This window comes from Hevea brasiliensis, chromosome 7 (assembly GCF_030052815.1).
Source record: "Hevea brasiliensis isolate MT/VB/25A 57/8 chromosome 7, ASM3005281v1, whole genome shotgun sequence".
NCBI classification, from domain to species: domain Eukaryota; kingdom Viridiplantae; phylum Streptophyta; class Magnoliopsida; order Malpighiales; family Euphorbiaceae; genus Hevea; species Hevea brasiliensis.
This window is the reverse complement of record NC_079499.1, coordinates 81,053,414-81,078,561: the sequence shown is the minus strand read 5'-3', so window position 1 is coordinate 81,078,561 and position 25,148 is coordinate 81,053,414.

Below are 25,148 nucleotides of genomic sequence, written 5' to 3'. Positions count from 1 at the left end.
CTTATTATGAAGTATCCTCGATTGTGAACCTATTTATGATACTTTGTGCTAGAAATATTGTCACTCATATTCTTAACAACTTAAGAATAATATTTCTAACAAAATATCAATGGACATTTTCTATTACACATAAATATATTATGTAAACGGAAAAGTAGAAATGCCTTTTATTAATAAAATTATATACAAGATACATACTAAATGATATGCTCTAGGGCATACTACTAACAATCTCCCACTAGCACTAGAGCCATTCATTACAATATCTTAGACCTATCTTCTCAAGATGTCGGTCTAACTGAGTCTGTGACATAGGCTTAGTGAATGGATCAGCTGGATTTTCAGCTGATGCTATTTTCTGCATGGCTACATCGCCTCGCCCAACTATTTCTCTGATAATGTGGTAGCGCCTTTCTATGTGTTTGGATTTCTGGTGAGACCTTGGTTCCTTAGCCTGTATGACTGCTCCATTATTGTCACAGTGTAGTGGAACTGCTGACTCAATGGAAGGAACTACTGTAAGTTACATCACGAACTTATTTATCCAAAGCGACTTCTTTTGCGACATCGATGCGAGAATATACTCGACCTCGATGAGTGGAATCTGCAGTCGTGCTCTGTTTGGAACTCTTCCAACTGACTGCACCTCCATTACAAATGAACACATATCCAGAGGTAGACTTTCTATCATCGATATCTGATTGGAAGTCAGAATCAGTATAACCATCTAATTGCAAGTCTCCACCTCCATAAATCAAGAATAAATCCTTAGTTCTTCTCAAGTACTTAAGGATATTCTTGACAGCTATCCAGTGTTCTAAACCTGGATTGGATTGATACCTGCTAGTCAAACTAACAGCATACGCGATATCTGGCCTAGTACACAACATTGCATACATTAAACTTCCAATAGCCGAAGCATATGGAATCCTGGCCATCTTATCTCTTTCTTTGGGTGTCTTTGGAGACATCTCTTTAGAAAGATGGATACCATGTCTTACTGGTAACAATCCTCTCTTGGAATCAAGCATGTTAAACCTCTTTAACACCTTTTCCAAGTATAGACTTTGGGATAAACCTATTATTCTTTTCGCTCTATCTCTATAGATGTGAATCCCAAGAATATAGGTTGCCTCCCCTAAGTCTTTCATGGAGAATGTATTTGACAACCATACCTTTATAGTTGTCAACATACCTGTGTCATTACCTATCAACAGTATGTCATCCACATATAAGAAAAGGAAAGTGATAGCTCTGTCACTAAACTGCTTATATACACATGGCTCATCCTCATTTTTGATAAAACCAAAGGATTTAATGGCTTCATCAAAACGGATGTTCCAACTCCTCGAAGCTTGTTTCAACCCATAAATGGATCGCTTTAGCTTGCATACCTTGGAACCATCTTGGGATTCAAATCCCCTAGGTTGTTCCATGAAAATGTTTTCTTCAATGTATCCATTAAGAAAAGCTATTTTGACATCCATCTGCCAAATCTCATAATCATAGTATGCAGCTATTGCTAATAAAATCCTAATTGATTTAAGCATGGCAACAAGCGAGAAAGTCTCCTCATAGTCTATTCCTTGCCTTTGGCGAAACCCTTTCGCTACTAGCCTTGCCTTATAGGTCTCTACCTTTCCATCAGAACCAATTTTCTTCTTGAAAACCCAATTGTTCCCTATAGGTACAATACTTTCAGGTGGGTCAACAAGATCCCAAACTTGATTCTTATACATGGAATCAATCTCGGATTTCATAGCATCAATCCATTTTGAAGAGTCTATATCTGATATAGCTTCTTCATAGGTAAGTGGATCATCTCCATGATCTACTTCTTCATGAGTAGACAACTCTTGTTCTTCTTCATGAAGAAAACCATATCTCACTGGTGGGTGAGATACCCTGGTTGTTCTACGAGGAACAGCTATAGATGTTTCATCAATGGGTATAGGTTGACTAGATGGATTTATATCCATCTGATCTGTTGGTTGGTCAGAATTCTCCAATTCTAACTCTATTTGCCTTCCTTTGCCTCCTTCTTGAACAAACTGTTGTTCAAGAAATGTGGCATCTCTACTTATCACAATCTTTTGTGAAGTAGGCAAATAAAAATAATATCCAAAACTATCTTTTGGATATCCAACAAATCGACCTTTTTCTGATCTGGTCTCCAATTTATCAGTGTTCAGCTTTTTGATATAAGCTAGACAACCCCAAATCTTAACATGCTTTAGACTTGGTTTTCTTCCATGCCATATCTCATAAGGTGTGGAAGAAACTGATTTTGATGGAATCCTATTCAGAATATACAAAGCTGATTCTAATGCAAATCCCCAAAAGAAGATTTGCATATCAGTATAGCTCATCATACTACGTACCATATCCAATAGGGTACGATTTCTCCTTTCAGATACACCATTCAGTTGTGGCGTTCCTGGAGGAGTCAGCTGAGAAACAATGCCATGCTCTCTCAAGTATTCATCAAATTCAGTACTCAAATATTCACCTCCACGATCTGATCGAAGAGCTTTAATACTTTTTCCTGTTTGATTTTCTACTTCAGATTTAAATTCCTTAAACTTTTCAAAGGATTCATGTTTGTATTTGATCAAATATAAATACCCAAACCTTGATTTATCATCAGTAAAGGTAATAAAATAATGAAAGCCCCCTCTAGCCATTTCTTTAAACGGACCACATACATCACTATGTATTAATTCCAAAATATTTTCAGCTCTTAGCCCTTGTCCAACAAAGGGTGATCTAGTCATTTTGCCTTGAAGGCAAGATTCACAAGTTGGAGTAGGCTCAGAGCCCAATGAGGATAGAATCCCCAATTGAAGGAACGGAAGCGTGAAAAACACAAGATTATACCATTGAATTCAAAAATTTTCACCTAGGGTCACAAGCACCATGCAAGATTTATTTTTATCTATTTGATTTCAATGATAAACAACATATTAAAACTCTTTTAATATGTTTTTGGATCTGTATTTGCCATTTAAGATTTTAAAATTAATCAGATTAATTTTAGAACCCTAGATTAAATCAAGAACGATTACACTAACCTCTTGATGTGCTGCAGCGTGTCTGCGCCTTTGAGATTCGTCTTCAGGACACCAGATGTTGTCCCTCTAGCTTGTCCACACCAAGAACACCTATGGCAGCCCTTGAACAGCTTCTAAAGCCTTTTCTATTAATTAGAAATTCAAGTTCTGCCTTTTAAGAGATTAGAGATGCAAACAGGACACTAGAAACAATTTCTAGTGTTCTTAATTCAAGAGATTGATGGCTAATCTCTTTGAATTGATGAGAGATGAAGAGAAATAGCTGGAGAGGCTCAAAGTGGCGTGACATATGAGAGGAGAGGCTGCTGGTTGTGTTTTCTTTTCATAACCCCACTTAAATAGCTAGGTTAACACATTAAACCCTAGCCACATGTCACCTTTTGATTAGCTCTAGGTTTAAGTGACCCAATCACATTGTGCCAAGTGTCAAACCTATATTTAATCTTGATTTTAATCATCTTACATGATTAAAAATATTTGGCAAGCTTATGTGTTAAGCCATGTGTCACCATCTCATGGTGCCACGTGTCATGTCGTGAAATGACCAAAATGCCCTGTGTCTTAATTTTGAGTTCTTAACCCAAAATAATTATTTTCTTCTTCTAATTAATTTATATCAAATATAAATTAATTAATTAATCTCTATTAATTAATTTCTCATCAATTAAATTCATATTTAAACACTTTAAATATAAATTTAATTTATACTCCACCTCCAATAATCTAGATTTGGGTTCAAGTCATGCTAGGGACTTTGCAATTTTATTGCAAACCAAATCTATTTAATTAATCAATTAAACTCTTTAATTAATTAATTAAATCATATTTAAATAGGTGATAACTTGTGTATGTGTGTGACTTACTAGGCTCATCACTAATTGGCAATGAGACATGATATCAACTCTTAATATCATCGAACTCTTTCTTACCATAAATGATTTCTCTAAATCATTTTATGAACCTCATAGACCATGGTTAACACCTAGCATAGCATGCCATGGCCACCCAATTAGTAATAAGATTTACCTTAAATGAACCTATAATCATATGTTACCATGCACTAGAATCTCTCTGTTACAAAATCCCAACTCAAAGTTGAGTCATGGTTTATGTCAAACTCCATTTGCTATGAATATTATGTTCTCTTTTAATTCCAGTTCTTGATTAAAAGATTTTCTCATCGAAACTCTTTTACGAATAAATCTATCTGTCTGGCAGAACTTGAAACATCAAGAACAATTAAATGAACATAGGATTTTATCTCTATTTACTTAGAGGAACAGATTCCATCTTGATCAACACCTACCTCCATATATAACTAGTAGGAGCCAACACATGCCCATATACCCATACATAGTACAAGTATGAAAGCGATATCAAACTCAAACTACCTATATACAAGATAACTGTGCTATCTCAGGTCTAAAGATTATATGCACTGATATGATTTATGACAAAACATTGACAAGAGTAAACTCCATGTGCTTGTCATAAGTGTCACTGGTTCGGCCTACTTATCATTTATAAGTGCCTATCATGTTTGTTATATGGCATGAGACTCACCATTCCATCTTATTTATATCTCATATAAATAACTTGGGAACAAACATGAATACAATCTTTCTGGATAAGTCATGTCCTTATTATGAAGTATCCTCGATTGTGAACCTATTTATGATACTTTGTGCTAGAAATATTGTCACTCATATTCTTAACAACTTAAGAATAATATTTCTAACAAAATATCAATGGACCTTTTCTATTACACATAAATATATTATGTAAACGGAAAAGTGGAAATGCCTTTTATTATTAAAAATATGTACAAGATACATACTAAATGATATGCTCTAGGGCATACTACTAACACCATTTTCTCCAATTTTGCAATCCTATCTTCTGCAACATGACATAACCTTAAGTGCGAAATATATTTTGAACTTGAGTTGGTTTTCACCATGGCATTGTATTCTTTTAGATCACTTGCATTCAATTTGTGTTTGTCATTATTATCCAAATAATAAAGACCATCATTCATATAACCCGAACCAACATATTTATTTCCAAAATAAATATTGCAAACATCATCTGTGAACTGAAATTCATAGCCATTTCTAGTCAAACTAGATATAGAAATGATGTTCTTAAAAGCATCAGGTACATATAAAATATTATCCAAACACAAAACATGTCCAAACATGTAAAAAGATTTAGATCCTATGGCTAAAGCTTCAACAGTTGAGCCATTGCCAATCCGGACTCTAATATCTTGAGAACGCAAGCTGCTACTATTTGCTAGTTCCTGCATATCATTAGAAATGTGAGAACTGGCACCAGTATCTAAAACCCAAGCTGTAGATGAACTATGAGTATCATCATAATCTAAATAACAAGATATGGACATACCTTCCGAAGGTGTATCCTTCTTGTCCTTTAGAGAAGCAAGATACTCTGGGCAGTTCCTTTTCCAGTGCCCATCCTTTTGGCAGTGGAAACACTTTCCTTTGCCTCCATCAGCTTTAGTCTTCCTTTTCTGTTTAGCTATTTTCTTGGAAGGACCAGGAATCTGAGGTTTCTTTTTCTTATTGCCCTTCTTCTTGTTGGACTTTCCATCAGAAGAAGATGCAACCAAAGCTACCTCAAGTACTTAAGGATATTCTTGACAGCTATCCAGTGTTCCAAACCTGGATTGGATTGATACCTGCTAGTCAAACTAACAGCATATGCGATATCTGGCCTAGTACACAACATTGCATACATTAAACTTCCAATAGCCGAAGCATATGGAATCCTGGCCATCTTATCTCTTTCTTCAGGTGTCTTTGGAGACATCTCTTTAGAAAGGTGGATACCATGTCTCACTGGTAACAATCCTCTCTTGGAATCAAGCATGTTAAACCTCTTTAACACCTTTTCCAAGTATAGACTTTGGGATAAACCAATTATTCTTTTCGCTCTATCTCTATAGATGCGAATCCCAAGAATATAGGTTGCCTCCCCTAAGTCTTTCATGGAGAATGTATTTGACAACCATACCTTTATAGTCGTCAACATACTGTATCATTACCCATCAACGAGATGTCATCCACATATAAGACAAGGAAAGTGATAGCACTCACTAACCTTCTTATATACACATGGCTCATCCTCATTTTTGATAAAACCAAAAGATTTAATGGCTTCATCAAAACGGATGTTCCAACTCCTCGAAGCTTGTTTCAACCCATAAATGGATCGCTTTAGCTTGCATACCTTGGAACCATCTTGGGATTCAAATCCCTTAGGTTGTTCCATGAAAATGTTTTCTTCAATGTATCCATTGAGAAAAGTCATTTTGACATCCATCCGCCAAATCTCATAATCATAGTATGCACTATTGCTAATAAAATCCTAATTGATTTAAGCATGGCAACAAAGTAGAAAGTCTCCTCATAGTCTATTCCTTGCCTTTGGCGAAACCCTTTCGCTACTAGCCTTGCCTTATAGGTCTCTACCTTTCCATCAGAACCAATTTTCTTCTTGAAAACCCATTTGTTCCCTATAGGTACAATACCTTTAGGTGGGTCAACAAGATCCCAAACTTGATTCTTATACATGGACTCAATCTCGGATTTCATAGCATCAATCCATTTTGAAGAGTCTATATCTGATATAGCTTCTTCATAGGTAAGTGGATCATCTCCATGATCTACTTCTTCATGAGTAGACAACTCTTGTTCTTCTTCATGAAGAAAACCATATCTCACTGGTGGGTGAGATACCACAGTTGTTCTACGAGGAACAGCTGTCGATGTTTCATCCATGGGTATACGTTGACTAGATGGATCTATATCCATCTGATCTGTTGGTTGGTCAGAATTCTCCAATTCTAACTCTATTTGCCTTCCTTTGCCTCCTTCTTGAACAAACTGTTGTTCAAGAAATGTGGCATCTCTACTTATCACAACCTTTTGTGAAGTAGGCAAATAAAAATAATATCCAAAACTATCTTTTGGATATCCAACAAATCGACCTTTTACGATCTGGTCTCCAATTTATCGGTGTTCACTTTTGATATAAGTGGACAACCCCAAATCTTAACATGCTTAAGACTTGGTTTTCTTCCATGCCATATCTCATAAGGTGTGGAAGAAAGCGATTTTGATGGAATCCTATTCGAATATACAAAGTGATTCTAATGCAAATCCCCAAAGGAGATTGGCATATCGGTATAGCTCATCATACTACGTACCATATCCAATAAGTACGATTTCTCCTTCGGATACACCATTTAGCCGTATGCGTTCTGGAGGAGTCGGTGAGAAACAATGCCATGCTCTCTCAAGTATTCATCAAATTCGATTACTCAAATATTCACCTCCACGATCCGATCGAAGAGCTTTAATATTCTTTCTGTTTGATTTTCTACTTGATTTAAATTCTTTAAACTTTTCAAAGGATTCATGTTTGTATTTCATCAAATACAAATACCCAAACCTTGATTTATCATCGAAAAGTAATAAAATAATGAAAGCCCCTCTAGCCATTTCTTTAAACGGACCACATACATCACTATGTATTAGTTCCAAAATATTTTCAGCTCTTAGCCCTTGTCCAACAAAGGGTGATCTAGTCATTTTGCCCTGAAGGCAAGATTCACAAGTTGGAGTAGGCTTAGAGCCCAATGAGGATAGAATCCCCATTTTCTCCAATTTTGCAATCCTATCTTCTGCAACATGACATAACCTTAAGTGCCAAATATATTTTGAACTTGAGTTGGTTTTCACCATGGCATTGCATTCATTTAGATTGCTATACTCTGGCCAGTGGAAACACTTTCTTACTGGCAATGGAAACACTTTTCTGTTGGCATTATCAGCTTTAGTCTTCCTTTTCTGTTTAGCTATTTTCTTGGAAGGACCGAGAATCGAGGTTTCTTTTTCTTATTGCCCTTCTTCTTGTTGGACTTTCCAGTGAAGAAGATGCAACAAAGCTACCTCTTTTCCTTTATTGCACAGCATATTCTTTTGGGCAATAACCGACATGTTAAGTAATTCACTAAGGTGCATTCTGTTTAGTCATATGGAAATTTGTCACAAAATTCCCAAAAGACTCGTGAAGGGTGAAGGATCAAATCCGTTTGTAGTTGGAAATCCATGTTGAAGTCAAGATGTTCCAAGCTGCTCAATCACCGAATCATCTTGTGGACATGATCCCCAACATTACATCCCTCGGACATCCTCATACGGAATAAGCTGTTGAGATATCTCATACCTAGCAGTCCTGCTGTGCTCACCAGACAACTCTTGTAGGTGAAGGAGGATCTCACTAGCACTCTGCATGTTCTCATGTTGCTTCTGTAACTCATTACTCATGGAAGCAAGCATGTAACACTTAGCTCTCATATCATGCTCCTTCCACTTGTCCAAAGTATCATGTTCCTCTTGTGTGGCCTCTGGAGGTAAGGGACCAGAACATTTGAATATAGAACATATCCTATATGTTCAAGGTTCAGACAAGTTTCAAATTTCTTAGCCAATCGCATGATTAGGTCCTGTCAACTGTTGTGATCAAGTATGCTTGCAAGGATATTGGATGGTGGTGGTTGTTTTGTGCTCATTTTATCGTAAAATTAAGCTGAGAAAATAACCAGATTAATTAGTAAATGTATCATGTAATTAACCAAAATGATTATGGTCTTTTAATCAAATTGGTCCTCCCACTAACTTAGCGAATCCTACACTTCCAAAGTAGAAAACGGAAATCCTAGTTGGATGGATTTCTAGTGGGTGATTGAATTCTTATAATTCTATTGATCATCCTCAGTACATCCATTATTGGAATTACAATAAACTATAAGTGAGCAACTCCTTGCCCATCACATCTCATGTGAGGTTCAATCCTTTACTAGCCCCTAATGCTCAAAATCTCAGTACATCCAATATTGACTTATCTTGCATTAGTTAAGTTGATCCCATTGAGCGATAATTATGCAAATAATTTTAATGTCCTCAGTACATCCAATATTGGCCACCAAACCATTTACATATTTACAACATCTCATGCTTAACAATTATTCTTAAGAAAATCTCTTAAATTAATTGCATCTCATGCAACTATTTAAAATTTCTTAAAATAATTGCCCCAATGGAGGGCTTATGTTATAATTACTTTAATTATAGCATTTCCAACTTAATCATTTGTTTGGAAGATTTTATAGCCATCCTAATTACTATTAAGGTCTCACTTTGCACATTATCCATTTAGCATGCATATATCATATAATTGCATACATTCCCATACATCTCATGCATTCATGGATAAGCGATAAATATGGTATGATCATGGACTTTCTAAGGGATTCAATTGAGCCACCAAGAATTGAATTGGGGCATTCCTAGGTGCATTTCATTCATTCATTTTACAAGAGTTGCTAAAGGAGTACATAATCAACACTTGATATTGAATTCCTCCCACTGGTCCCACCAATGCTCTTGACCTCCTTGAACTTCTTGCAATCCAATATTACATAGTAATCCTTGGCATACCAAGGCGAATTTACAAGAACTTAAATAAATGAAATTACAACCCAAAAATATTACAAACTTAATAATACATGCCCAAAATAAATTAAAATAAATTAATTAATTTACTATCCCAAAGAAACATAAAAGAAATAAATCCAATCACATTGGTCTTTTATAGTCCATGATCATCCATCATGCATATCACTATTTAACAATTAAATAAAACATACATTCTTAAATTAAATTGAATATCTCATATTCAACTTAAAATTCAGATTTGAATATGATTCAAATAAATTTAAAAATTCAGATTTGAATCTCATTCAAACAAATTTAAAAATTCAGATTTGAATCACATTCAAACAACTTCAAAAATTCAGATTTGAATCACATTCAAACATTTTTAAAAAAATCAGATTTGAATCACATTCAAATATATTTTAAAAAATCAGATATGAATTTTAATGAATCAATTTTAAAAACTCAGATTTAAATATGATTCAAACAACTTTAAAAATTAAGATTTGAATCTCATTCAAACAACTTTTAAAATTCAGATTGGAATCACATTCAAACATTATTTAAAATTATGATTTGAATCATAATTTAATTGTGTGATTAAAACAACTAATTAAACACTTTAATTAGTCAAAGAATAGGCCTTAGATCATACAACAATTGCAGAATTAAAAGCCAAACCTTGAATCACCCATGGAACCATTGTTGCCGCCACCAATGGTGGCTTCTCCATGTGTGACGCCACATCTCATGATCCAACCAGCAATGAATCTCTTGATCTCATGATCAAACACACAATTAAATTATATAATCAACAATCTAAATGGCAAATATAGTGGCTCTAATACCAATTGAAGGAACAGGCGTGAAAAACACAAGATTATACCATTGAATTCAAAAATTTTCACCTAGGGTCACAAGCACCATGCAAGATTTATTTTTATCTATTTGATTTCAATGATAAACAACATATTAAAACTCTTTTAATATGTTTTTGGATCTGTATTTGCCATTTAAGATTTTAAAATTAATCAGATTAATTTTAGAACCTAGATTAAATCAAGAACGATTACACTAACCTCTTGATGTCTTTGCAGCGTGTCTGCGCCTTTGAGATTCGTCTTGAGGACACGGATGTTGTCGCTCTAGCTTGTCCACACCATGAACACCTTTGGCAGCCCTTGAACAGCTTCTAAAGCCTTTTCTATTAATTAGAAATTCAAGTTCTGCCTTTTAAGAGATTAGAGATGCAAGCAGACACTAGAAACAATTTCTAGTGTTCTTAATTCAAGAGATTGATGGCTAATCTCTTTGAATTGATGAGAGATGAAGAGAAATAGCTGGAGAGGCTCAAAGTGGCGTGACATATGAGAGGAGAGGCTGCTGGTTGTGTTTTCTTTTCATAACCCCACTTAAATAGCTAGGTTAACACATTAAACCCTAGCCACATGTCACCTTTTGATTAGCTCTAGGTTTAAGTGACCCAATCACATTGTGCCAAGTGTCAAACCTATATTTAATCTTGATTTTAATCATCTTACATGATTAAAAATATTTGGCAAGCTTATGTGTTAAGCCATGTGTCACCATCTCATGGTGCCACGTGTCACAATGAAATGACCAAAATGCCCTGTGTCTTAATTTTGAGTTCTTAACCCAAAATAATTATTTTCTTCTTCTAATTAATTTATATCAAATATAAATTAATTAATTAATCTCTATTAATTAATTTCTCATCAATTAAATTCATATTTAAACACTTTAAATATAAATTTAATTTATACTACACATCCAATAATCTAGATTTGGTTTCAAGTCATGCTAGGGACTTTGCAATTTTATTGCAAACCAAATCTATTTAATTAATCAATTAAACTCTTTAATTAATTAATTAAATCATATTTAAATAGGTGATAACTTGTGTATGTGTGTGACTTACTAGGCTCATCACTAATTGGCAATGAGACATGATATCAACTCTTAATATCATCGAACTCTTTCTTACCATAAATGATTTCTCTAAATCATTTTATGAACCTCATAGACCATGGTTAACACCTAGCATAGCATGCCATGGCCACCCAATTAGTAATAAGATTTACCTTAAATGAACCTATAATCATATGTTACCATGCACTAGAATCTCTCTGTTACAAAATCCCAACTCAAGCCGAGTCATGGTTTATGTCAAACTCCATTTGCTATGAATATTATGTTCTCTTTTAATTCCAGTTCTTGATTAAAAGATTTTCTCATCGAAACTCTTTTACGAATAAATCTATCTGTCCTGGCCAAGAACTTGAAACATCAAGAACAATTAAATGAACATAGGATTTTATCTCTATTTACTTAGAGGAACAGATTCCATCTTGATCAACACCTACCTCCATATATAACTAGTAGGAGCCAACACATGCCCATATACCCATACATAGTACAAGTATGAAAGCGATCAAACTCAAACTACCTATATACAAGATAAAGTGCTATCTCGGTCTAAAGATTATATGCATCGATATGATTTATGACAAAACATTGACAAGAGTAAACTCCATGTGCTTGTCATAAGTGTCACCGGTTGACCTACTTATCATTTATAAGTGCCTATCATGTTTGTTATATGGCATGAGACTCACCATTCCATCTTATTTATATCTCATATAAATAACTTGGGAACAAACATGAATACAATCTTTCTGGATAAGTCATGTCCTTATTATGAAGTATCCTCGATTGTGAACCTATTTATGATACTTTGTGCTAGAAATATTGTCACTCATATTCTTAACAACTTAAGAATAATATTTCTAACAAAATATCAATGGACCTTTTCTATTACACATAAATATATTATGTAAACGGAAAAGTGGAAATGCCTTTTATTATTAAAAATATGTACAAGATACATACTAAATGATATGCTCTAGGGCATACTACTAACACCATTTTCTCCAATTTTGCAATCCTATCTTCTGCAACATGACATAACCTTAAGTGCGAAATATATTTTGAACTTGAGTTGGTTTTCACCATGGCATTGTATTCGTTTAGATCACTTGCATTCAATTTGTGTTTGTCATTATTATCCAAATAATAAAGACCATCATTCATATAACCCGAACCAACATATTTATTTCCAAAATAAATATTGCAAACATCATCTGTGAACTGAAATTCATAGCCATTTCTAGTCAAACTAGATATAGAAATGATGTTCTTAAAAGCATCAGTACATATAAAATATTATCCAAACACAAAACATGTCCAAACATGTAAAAGATTTAGATCCTATGGCTAAAGCTTCACAGTTGAGCCATTGCCAATCCGACTCTAATATCTTGAGAACGCAAGTCGCTACTATTTGCTAGTTCCTGCATATCATTAGAAATGTGAGAACTGCACGATATCTAAAACCCAAGTGTAGATGAACTATGAGTATCATCATAATCTAAATAACAAGATATGGACATACCTTCGAAGGTGTATCCTTCTTGTCCTTTAGAGAAGCAAGATACTCAGGCGGTTCCTTTTCAGTGCCCATCCTTTTGGCGGTGGAAACACTTTCCTTGCCTCCATCGACTTTAGTCTTCCTTTTACATTTAGCTATTTTCTTGGAAGGACCGTGAATCTGAGGTTTCTTTTTCTTATTGCCCTTCTTCTTGTTGGACTTTCCATCGTAAGAAGATGCAACAAAGCTACCTCTTTTCCTTTATTGCACAGCATATTCTTTTGGGCAATAACCAGCATGTTGAGTAAACCGGCTAAGGTGCATTCTGTTTAGTCATATGGAAATTTGTCACAAAATTCCCAAAAGACTCGGGAAGGATGAAGGATCAAATCCGTTTGTAGTTGGAAATCCATGTTGAAGTCAAGATGTTCCAAGCTGCTCAATCACCAATCATCTTGTGGACATGATCCCCAACATTCTGTCCCTCAGACATCCTCATACGGAATAGCTGTCTAGATATCTCATACCTAGCATTCCTGCTGTGCTCACCATACAACTCTTGTAGGTGAAGGTTGATCTCACTCGCACTCTGCATGTTCTCATGTTGCTTCTGTAACTCATTACTCATGGAAGCAAGCATGTAACACTTAGCTCTCATATCATGCTCCTTCCACTTGTCCAAAGTTTCATGTTCCTCTTGTGTGGCCTCTGGAGGTAAGGGACCAGGAACATTTGAATCTAGAACATATCCTATATGTTCAAGGTTCAGGACAAGTTTCAAATTTCTTAGCCAATCGCATGATTAGGTCCTGTCAACCTGTTGTGATCAAGTATGCTTGCAAGGATATTGGATGGTGGTGGTTGTTTTGTGCTCATTTTTATCAGAAAATTAACTGCAGAAAATAACCAGATTAATTAGTAAATGTATCAAGTAATTAACCAAAAAGATTATAGTCTTTTAATCAAATTGGTCCTCCCACTAACTTAGCGAATCCTACACTTCCAGAGTAGAAAACGGAAATCCTAGTTGGATGGATTTCTAGTGGGTGATTGAATTCTTATAATTCTATTGATCATCCTCAGGTACATCCATTATTGTAATTACAATAAACTATAAGTGAGCAACTCCTTGCCCATCACATCTCATGTGAGGTTCAATCCTTTACCTAGCCCCTAATGCTCAAAATCTCAGGTACATCCATTATTGACTTATCTTGCATTAGTTAAGTTGATCCCATTGAGTCAGTAATTATGAAAATAATTTTAATGTCCTCAGGTACATCCAATATTGGCCACCAAACCATTTACATATTTACAACATCTCATGCTTAACAATTATTCTTAAGAAAATCTCTTAAATTAATTGCATCTCATGCAACTATTTAAAATTTCTTAAAATAATTGCCCCAATGGAGGGCTTATGTTATAATTACTTTAATTATAGCATTTCCAACTTAATCATTTGTTTGGAAGATTTTATAGCCATCCTTATTACTATTAAGGTCTCACTTTGCACATTATCCATTTAGCATGCATATATCATATAATTGCATACATTCCCATACATCTCATGCATTCATGGATAAGCAGTAAATATGGTATGATCATGGACTTTCTAAGGGATTCAATTCTGAGCCACCAAGAATTGAATCAGGCATTCCTAGGTGCATTTCATTCATTCATTTTACAAGAGTTGCTGAAGGAGTACATAATCAACACTTGATATTGAATTCCTCCCTTTGGTCCCACCAATGCTCTTGACCTCCTTGAACTTCTTGCAATCCAATATTACATAGTAATCCTTGGCATACCAAGCGAATTTACAAGAACTTAAATAAATGAAATTACAACCCAAAAATATTACAAACTTAATAATACATGCCCAAAATAAATTAAAATAAAATAATTAATTTACAATCCCAAAGAAACATAAAAGAAATAAATCCAATCACATTGGTCTTTTATAGTCCATGATCATCCATCATGCATATCACTATTTAACAATTAAATAAAACATACATACTTAAATTAAATTGAATATCTCATATTCAACTTAAAAATCCAGATTTGAATATGATTCAAATAAATTTAAAAATTCAGATTTGAATCTCATTCAAACAAATTTAAAAATTCAGATTTGAATCACATTCAAACAACTTTAAAAATTCAGATTTGAATCACATTCAAACATTTTTTAAAAAATCAGATTTGAATCACATTCAAATATTTTTTTAAAAATCAGATCTGAATTTTATTGAATCAATTTTAAAAAATCAGATTTAAATATGATTCAAACAACTTTAAAAATTCAGATTTGAATCACATTCAAACAACTTTTAAAATTCATATTTGAATCACATTCAAACAATTTTTAAAATTCTGATTTGAATCATAATTTAATTGTGTGATTAAAACTACTAATTAAATACTTTAATTAGTCAAAGAATAGGCCTTAGATCATACAACAATTGCAGAATTAAAAGCCAAACCTTGAACCACCCATGGAACCAATGTTGCCGCCACCAATGGTGGCTTCACCATGTGTGCCGCCACACCTCTTGATCCAACCAGCAATGAATCAATCATCTCATGATCAAATTACACAATTAAATCATATAATCAACAATCTAAATGGCAAATATAGTGGCTCTGATACCAATTGAAGGCAGGCGTGAAAAACACAAGATTATACCATTGAATTCAAAAAATTTCGCCTAGGGTCACATGCACCATGCAAGATTTATTTTTATCTATTTGATTTCAATGATAAACAACATATTAAAACTCTTTTAATATGTTTTTGGATCTGTATTTGCCATTTAAGATTTTAAAATTAATCAGATTAATTTTAGAACCCTAGATTAAATCAAGAATGATTACATTAACCTCTTCATGCACTGCAGCGTGTCTGCGCCTTTGAGATTCGTCTTCAGGACACCAAATGTTGTCCCTCTAGCTTGTCCACACCAAGAACACCTATGGCAGCCCTTGAACAGCCTCTAAAGCTTTTTCTATTAATTAGAAATTCAAGTTCTGCCTTTTAAGAGATTAGAGATGTAAACAGGACACTAGAAACAATTTCTAGTGTTCTTAATTCAAGAGATTGATGGCTAATCTCTTTGAATTGATGAGAGATAAAGAGAAATAGCTGGAGAGGCTCAAAGTGGCGTGACAAATGAGAGGAGAGGCTGCTGGTTATTTTTTTTTTTTTTTCATAACCACACTTAAATAGCTAGGTTAACACATTAAACCCTAGCCACATGTCACCTTTTGATTAGCTCTAGGTTTAAGTGACCCAATCACATTGTGCCAAGTGTCAAACCTATATTTAATCTTGATTTTAATCATCTTACATGATTAAAAAAAACATTTGGCAAGCTTATGTGTAATCCCATGTGTTACCATCTCATGGTGCCACGTGTCACACTGTGAAATGACCAAAATGCCCCTGTGTCTTAATTTTGAGTTCTTAACCCAAAATAATTATTTTCTTCTTCTAATTAATTTATATCAAATATAAATTAATTAATTAATCTCTATTAATTAATTTCTCATCAATTAAATTTATATTTAAACACTTTAAATATAAATTTAATTTATACTACACATCCAATAATCTAGATTTGGTTTCAAGTCATGCTAGGGACTTTGCAATTTAATTGCAAATCAAACCTATTTAATTAATCAATTAAACTCTTTAATTAATTAATTAAATCATATTTAAATAGGTGATAACTTGTGTATGTGTGTGACTTACTAGGCTCATCACTAATTGGCAATGGACATGATATCAACTCTTAATATCATCATAACTCTTTCTTACTATAAATGATTTCTCTAAATCATTTTATGAACCTCATAGACCATGGTTAACACCTAGCATAGCATGCCATGGCCACCCAATTAGTAATAAGATTTACCTTAAATGAACCTATAATCATATGTTACCATGCACTAGAATCTCTCTGTTACAAAATCCCAACTCAAGCTGGAGTCATGGTTTATGTCAAACTCCATTTGCTATGAATATTTTGTTCTCTTTTAATTCCAGTTCTTGATTAAAAAGATTTTTCTCATCAGAAACTCTTTTCTGAATAAATCTATCTGTCCTGGCCAGGAACTTGAAACATCAAGAACAATTAAATGAACATAGGATTTTATCTCTATTTACTTAGAGGAACAGATTCCATCTTGATCAACACCTACCTCCATATATAACTAGCAGGAGCCAACACGTGCCCATATACCCATACATAGTACAAGTATGAAAGCAGTATCAAACTCAAACTACCTATATACAAGATAACTGTGCTATCTCAGGTCTAAAGATTATATGCACTGATATGATTTATGACAAAACATTGACAAGAGTAAACTCCATGTGCTTGTCATAAGTGTCACTGGTTCGGCCTACTTATCATTTATAAGTGCCTATCATGTTTGTTATATGGCATGAGACTCATCATTCCATCTTATTTATATCTCATATAAATAACTTGGGAACAAACATGAATACAATCTTTCTGGATAAGTCATGTCCTTATTATGAAGTATCCTCGATTGTGAACCTATTTATGATACTTTGTGCTAGAAATATTGTCACTCATATTCTTAACAACTTAAGAATAATATTTCTAACAAAATAGCAATGGACCTTTTCTATTACACATAAATATATTATGTAAACGGAAAAGTAGAAATGCCTTTTATTAATAAAATTATGTACAAGATACATACTAAATGATATGCTCTAGGGCATACTACTAACATATACAGACTGCTAGAACGTCCAGAAAAATATTTAAACTAAAGTGAGAAACCATAATTAACTTAAATATTAATAAGAAAAATTTAGAAAAAATTTTACAAATAAAATACAACCAAGTTAAATGAGCCGGTGCCCTAGAGAAGGATAACCCGATGGGAAGTTGCGGTCCTCGCAACTAGGAGCCTTAGACCTAGGGGAAAATTCATAAAATAGTTTTTGGGACACCAGAGAAGAGTCATTGAGGTTTCTAAGGCATTAGAATGCCAAGAAAAGGCATGGAAAAAAAATATGGACACTTAACAATATTAGGGTTTGCTCATGTAATGGTTCATTAACCTTGTAATGGTCAATTAGTGACCATTTGAATGTATATGATGAGGAAATGAAGTGAGTTAAGGCTTGGCATTTGTGTATAGGTGAGCTGCCTTGGCTGACCTGCAGGACTGAGCATGAGTCCAACAGGTTTGGGTAGTTATAAATGGAGTTATAGTGGTTCAATTTGTGCAAGGCCAATTAGCCATGAAACTAAACATATAATGGCACAACTTTGGTATAGAAACCCTGCCTAGAAAACCAAACCAAGTTGACCTAAAAATTACCCTAATCCGGGTCACTTTCATTCTGCCTGGGCAAAATGACCAAATGAGCAGTATTTATTCATTTCGTCAAAACTCAGTGTAAAAAGGTTCAATTGACCTGAAATTTTACCAGCAGAGAGCTGAGATATAGACCTACGACTTTCATGAATAAATCTAACTCAAATTTTAACCATAACATGTTCAAAAAGTGACCTGCAATCACTGCACAAAACACTGTAGATTTGGTCAGTCCAGAAAATCTAGAAAGTTTGCAATCCGGCCAGTTATGGTGTTTAGGCCATAACTTGAGCTATAAAACTCCAAATGGAGTGATTCAAAGAAAAAGAAATGTAACTAGACACAATAAGGAACAACTTTCATGAAGACAACTTTGCCAAATTCCTACTGTAAAAATGATCAATGGAACAGTAAACACAAGGCTTGAAATCTAAAAATTTTGAACAACTAGCACTAAGCTTAGAAATGGTATTGGCAACCAATACCAACAACTTTAGAATGCAAAATGTGGTATGTTGGGAGTATTAGAACCAATGTACCTATTGCCTATGCAAAAGTCAATATTTTAGTTGACTAATAAAATGAATAGTAACACCTAAACTTAAATTTCAAGAATCATACAATTTAAAAGTGTAACATGCCCTAGTACACCTAGCAAGATTGGTTTGGATAGGTTGGCAAGCCAAAAAGGTTCAGTTAGCAGTACTACACATGGCATTGTGCCATTCTGTGATTTTATGGCTTTTAGTCATTCTGACATTGTGATGATACTTGGCCTTGTGCCTAATGTTATTACAGCTTATTAGCTGTTCTGTTGCACACCGGGAGATACATATGTGACCGATGGTGTGACGGCCTGAGCTACTTAATACCCAGTGCCAGTTTACCCGTTTATCCAGTCTAGTCATCTAGTATAGGTTACTTGGGCAACCACAAATGAAAGTGAATAAATTTAATGAAATTATAAATATAACAAGAACAAAATAAATAAGATTACCAATAATGATCGAAAAATTATTTACATAAGACATCAGAAGATGCACTGCATATTTATTTTCTGTTGTTTCTTTTTTTTTTTTTATTATTGGCACCACTAAGCATTATTGCTTAGCGCGTTGCTTTTTGCCATGCGTAGGTTCTGGAGAGACAGATAGAGAGCCCAGTAGAAAACAAACTGGGTGAGACTATCTGCAGCTCTGCATAGTGTCTGTGTCACCTCACCGTCTTCAGTGCATTGGTAGGACACTAGGTTTCATTTTGGTATTTTGTAATTAACTTTTATGTTCTCATGTGTAATTGAGACTTTTGTAATGTATTTTGGTATTAATGTAAAATGTGGAAATTGTGTTTATGAATGAAAAATTGAATATTTATTTATGAGTTGTATATAAATATCATATGAAATGAATGATTGAGAGAATGAAATGTTGTTGGAAAATATTGAGATTTTGTTGATGAAATAGAGTTTGGGATTGATTGATTGAAAATTTTGGAAGTGTTTCCACAGGTTCCGAAGAACTGTTTTCTCTATTTTTAGCCGGTACTCTGCTAGATTTTCTATAAAATTTGCGAAACCTCAAATAAATTGATGTTTTCCATAAATGACTTAAACAAATTATACTTCACCAAATGTATTTCATAGCTATGATAAAAATAAATAAGGAAGGATAAAAAGAATTAAAATAAAATAGGGTGTTTCGATACACTGTGTGACACATTTTACTCGGTTATACTGTAGACGGGTAAGGGGTATCACATTCAGACCGTCACACCATCGGTCACATAGTGTCTCCCGGTGTGCGACAGAACAGTTGATTAGCTGTAATAAACATTAGGCACAAGGCCAAGTATCATCATAATATCAGAATACCTAAAAGCCATAAAATTATAGAATGACATAATGCCATGTGCAATACTGCTAACTGAACCCTATTGGCATGCCAACCTATCCAAACTAATCTTACTAGCTATACTAGGGCACATTATAAAGTTATTTCTTGAGTATTTGTACTTAACATATAAGGTTACTATTCATTTTACTATTTAGGTCAAATTATTTACTTTCCAAGGCATAATAGTTACATGAGTGCTAATCACATAAATTTATCACATTTTGGTTTTCAAAAATGTTGGCATTAGTTGCCTATCCATACTTCTAACTAATGGAGAATAAATCAAAAGTTTAGTTTTTGGGTGTTAGAGTTCACTATTTCATTAGGCTATTCTACAGTATGAATTTTGTAACACCCCTCACCCGACTACAGTGTAGCCGAGCAAAGTGTGCTACATTCGGTGCCGGAGCACCCTATCTTATCTTACTTTATTCCTTTCATAATTTGATCTCATTATATTTTAATATTAATTATTTTTTTGACGGAGAAACCAGCGGAGTTTCCCCTATTTTATTACCAGTTGACGTGTTTTACTATTTACCTGTTTGAAAGTTTTAACAATATTTTCAGAATAAAGTCTTATCCATGCTAATCATAATTATCTCATCAATCATTCTCATAATTTTCTCATATTTCAAATCTCATTCATACATTTCAATTTCATAATCATTTCCATGCATATTCAATTCGTATGTAAACATTCTCAAATTACATATGCAAAATTTTCAAATTTCCTTAATTTACATAATTTACAAAATAATTACAAAATTTCATAATTTACATGATATACAAATTAATTACAATTTGCTAATTTATATTACAATATAGGAAATAATTAACATACACAAAATACATGATATGCTTAATGTGAGCCCCATCTACATGCATTGCTGAGGAGGTGACAACCTTTGACACTCTGCAGATCTGAACTCTCAAAATTTCCAGTCAAACGTCCAGTAGGTTCTAGCTTCAGTACCTGCGCGAGGAAACAATTCCATCGCGCTAAGCATTGCTGCTTAGTGGTGCAATAATATAACAAGGAAATAATATACAAATAAAGATAGAAATAAAACATTATTCAAATAATTAAGATCTATTTATACTTCACATGCGGTTTCTAAAATTTAATATGTTTTATCCTAATTTAGTCTTCTTTGGAAGCGTTTATTTCGCCAATGTACAGTAATAATGTACAAGAAAAAAAATGATCTGAAAATAATAAATTTATGCTTATATTATTATATAAGTCTCATTTGTAATATTTATTTATTTTATAATTCTCTTTGCTAATCTTTTAGCATTTTCCCAATACTTGCTAGGTTGTCTCAGATTATCTCATAATAAGTAAATTTTAATATCTGTCCAGTTCATTTCGATTCTTTCTAATAAATAACTATTCTAATTTATTTTAGGTCATCTTACTCATTTATTTTATTTATTTTCTAATATTTTAAATTGCTAATATTCTTAACTTATCTCAATAAATTTCACTGCCCAAGTAACCTATGACAGGTCGGCACTGGACACCTTGGTGCCTCGGGCCGTCATACCATGGGACGCAGAACGTCAACCACGTATGCAGTCAGTATGGCTAGAAAGCCATGATAACACATAATCGGGCGTAGAAGCCTTGAATGTTGGCATAATGCCATGAATGCCGGCATAAAGCCATGAATACGGGCATAAAGCCATGAATACAGGCATAATGCCTTTCGCAGTATTACTAAAACAATACCCTATTGGCATGCCAAACTATCCAATCTGACACACATGTCTAGGCAATACAAGGGCACATAATATCATTAAACATTAATATATTGTGTTTTATGACTTCATTATTTCATAATAAATTTCAATTATAATTCATACATTCATTTGATCATTTATATGATCACAATTCACATCAATTATCCTTTTTATACCATTGTACTCAAAATACTTCTCTTTTCTACAATAATGAGAACTAATGTCTCATTCATACATTAATATGGTTCATTTATTCATTCTTTATGTTATTCATATTAATCACAATTCTAAACAATGGTTCATATGTACCATTGTATTCAAAACATTTTTCTTTTCTCATTTATGCATTCAAAAATCTACTCATGTAATTACAATTTTTATATTTCAAGTTGAGTTATTAATATGTTATGAATTCCATTTGTGATGGGCATATAAGCCCTAACTAATTATTCACATCAATTAGGTGACTTATTTATCATGTTTCAAGTAATCCATGAAAATTTCATGGATTTCAAATTTATGCTCTTAATTTCCTTTTAACAGTTTTGACTAAGATGCATAGTCCACATTTGTCATACAATTCTAAGCATTTAAGCTCAGAATTGGTTCTAGGTCTTCATCTTAGTTTGTTACTCATTTTGATTACTATTCACCTTACTAGTCAACCAAAATGTTGACTTTTTCATACTTAAGGGATATGTTAATTCTAATTACACCAAGATCCCACATTTTGAGTTTTACATTTGCTAGTATTAATTGCCAATTGCAATTTAAAGTCCCCTAGATGCATTTCTGATTTCAAATTTTGAATTTCAAGTTTTGGTGTCACTATTCACCTCATTGGTCAACAAAAATGTTGACTTTTGGATAGAAAATAGGTGTATTGGTTTTAACACCCCAAACATACCACATTTTGTATTTAAAACTTGTTGGAATTGATTGCCATTACCATTTTTATGCTTAAAACCAAAAGGGCAGAATTTTCAGTTTTTGAAGCCTAACTTTACTATTCCATTAAGCCCTGTTGCAGTGGGAATTTGAGGAAATGGTAAACATGAAAGTTGTTCCTTATTTTGTCTAGTTGAATTTCCTTTTTCAAATCACTTGATTTGGAGTTTTGTAGCTCCAGATATGCTCCAAAAACCATAGCTGGCCGGATTGCCAAAACTGCAGAATTACCAAATCTACAGTAACATGAACAGTGACTGTGACTGCCATTTGGGTTAGGTTATGACCATAATTTGGGGTAGGTTTCTTCATGAAAGTTGTTTGTCTATGTCTTAACTTGTTGCTGTAAAAATTTCAGGTCAATTTACCATTTCTACAGTGAGTTATGGCCAAATGAACAGTTAGTGTTCATTTGGTCATTTCTGCAGGTGCTGTTGCAGGGTATCCGGATTGGGGCCAACTTTTGGTCCTCTTGCTTTGGTCTTTTGGGCATGGTTTCTTCAGCAAAAATGTGCCATTATAAGCCTAGTTTCATGTCCAATTAGCCAAACACCAATTGAACTTACACAGCCAAAGTTATGGCTGTCCAAGTGGACTGAAATTTTAGTCACCCTGCTGCTGTCCCTAGGCAGCCTACACATTCACTTTGCATCACTCTAAATCTCTTCAAATTATGGTGAACTTGCCTCAAATGGTCACTAATTGACCATTAAAATGTTCTTTCACAATTTCATAAGCTAAATCCAAGTTTCACTCCCAAACCCTAGCTCATTTTCAAGGATTACACCAATTACCTTAGTTAGCACACCAATTCATCATACATATATATATATACCTTAAACATCATCTTTAGTCCAATCTAAGTCCATCAAAAACACTTAATCTTGTTCCTCCCTAGGGCTACCAAAATTCATTGTATACATACACATAAATTCCATTCATTTAATTCACAAATTCTTGCTTATTTTAGGTCTCTAATCATGGAAAGAGAAAGATGTATGCATAATAGGCACTAACCTCTTGTAGGGTAGAATTTTCCCAAGTTAATATTCACTTTCTTTCCCTTTCTAGGCTGCCAAACACTTCCCAAGAGGTAGAGACAAGTTTTTAGTGAAGGGACTTAGGGTTTTATAGTGCAAATTCATGGGAAAATGGAAGTAATTAAAGAAAACTTCCATGGAGGGTTATGGAGGAGAGGATCACGTTTTGAAGAAGAAGATGGCTGCTTGTTTTTGGTCTTCCTTGGTCTTTATTTATCTCTTTTATTAATTAGTCAAATGGTTACTTAATTGTGATTGGTTATGGCTTTTAAATGACATCATCAAGATGTCATAAATTGCTTTTTATTTCATTTTCCTTTTCTTTTATCCACTACTCACTTTCAATTAATTTTTTATCAATATTAATTCATATTTTATGTCATATTAATTATTTACTCAACTGGGCAAGTCGGCCAAAAATCACCTCTGAAGGTGAAATGACCAAAATGCCCTCCGTTTGGCTTAACGGGTCAAAATTGTCTGTACCGATTGTAAAATTTTTCTAAATATTTTCTTGGCATTATAATGCCATAGGAACCTCAATAACCCTTCTCTAGAGTCCCAAAAATTATTTTATAATTTTTCCCCCGGGTCTAGGGCTTCTCGTTGCGAGAACCGCAACTTCCCTCTGGTTACCCATCGCTTGGGCACCGGCTCATTTAACTTGGTTGTATTTTATTTCTAAAATTTTTACTAAATTTTTCTTATTAATATTTGAGTTAATTATGGTTCCTGACTTTAGTTTAAATATTTTTCCGGACGTTCTAGCTGTCCAGACCGACACCGGTCACCGGAACAGTAGAATGTACGGAGTTGCTACAGTGAGGGTGTTACAAATTTGGCCAAGTGTTCTCAATCAAAGTTGTTCTTTATTTTGTCTAGTTACATTTCACTTTTGAGTCACTCCATTTGGAGTTTTCTAGCTCAAGATATGTCATTTTGTGCAAGGCTGGCCAGATTAGTATCTACCAAGAAATTCTGGGTAGTTTAATTTTAGCTAATAATTTCATTTGGTTAAGTCCATAATTTGAGTTTGTGTTCAGCATAAAAGTTGTTCTAAATTGTCTAAGCTTTTCATTGACATAAATTTCAGGTCAATTGGACCTTTCTACACT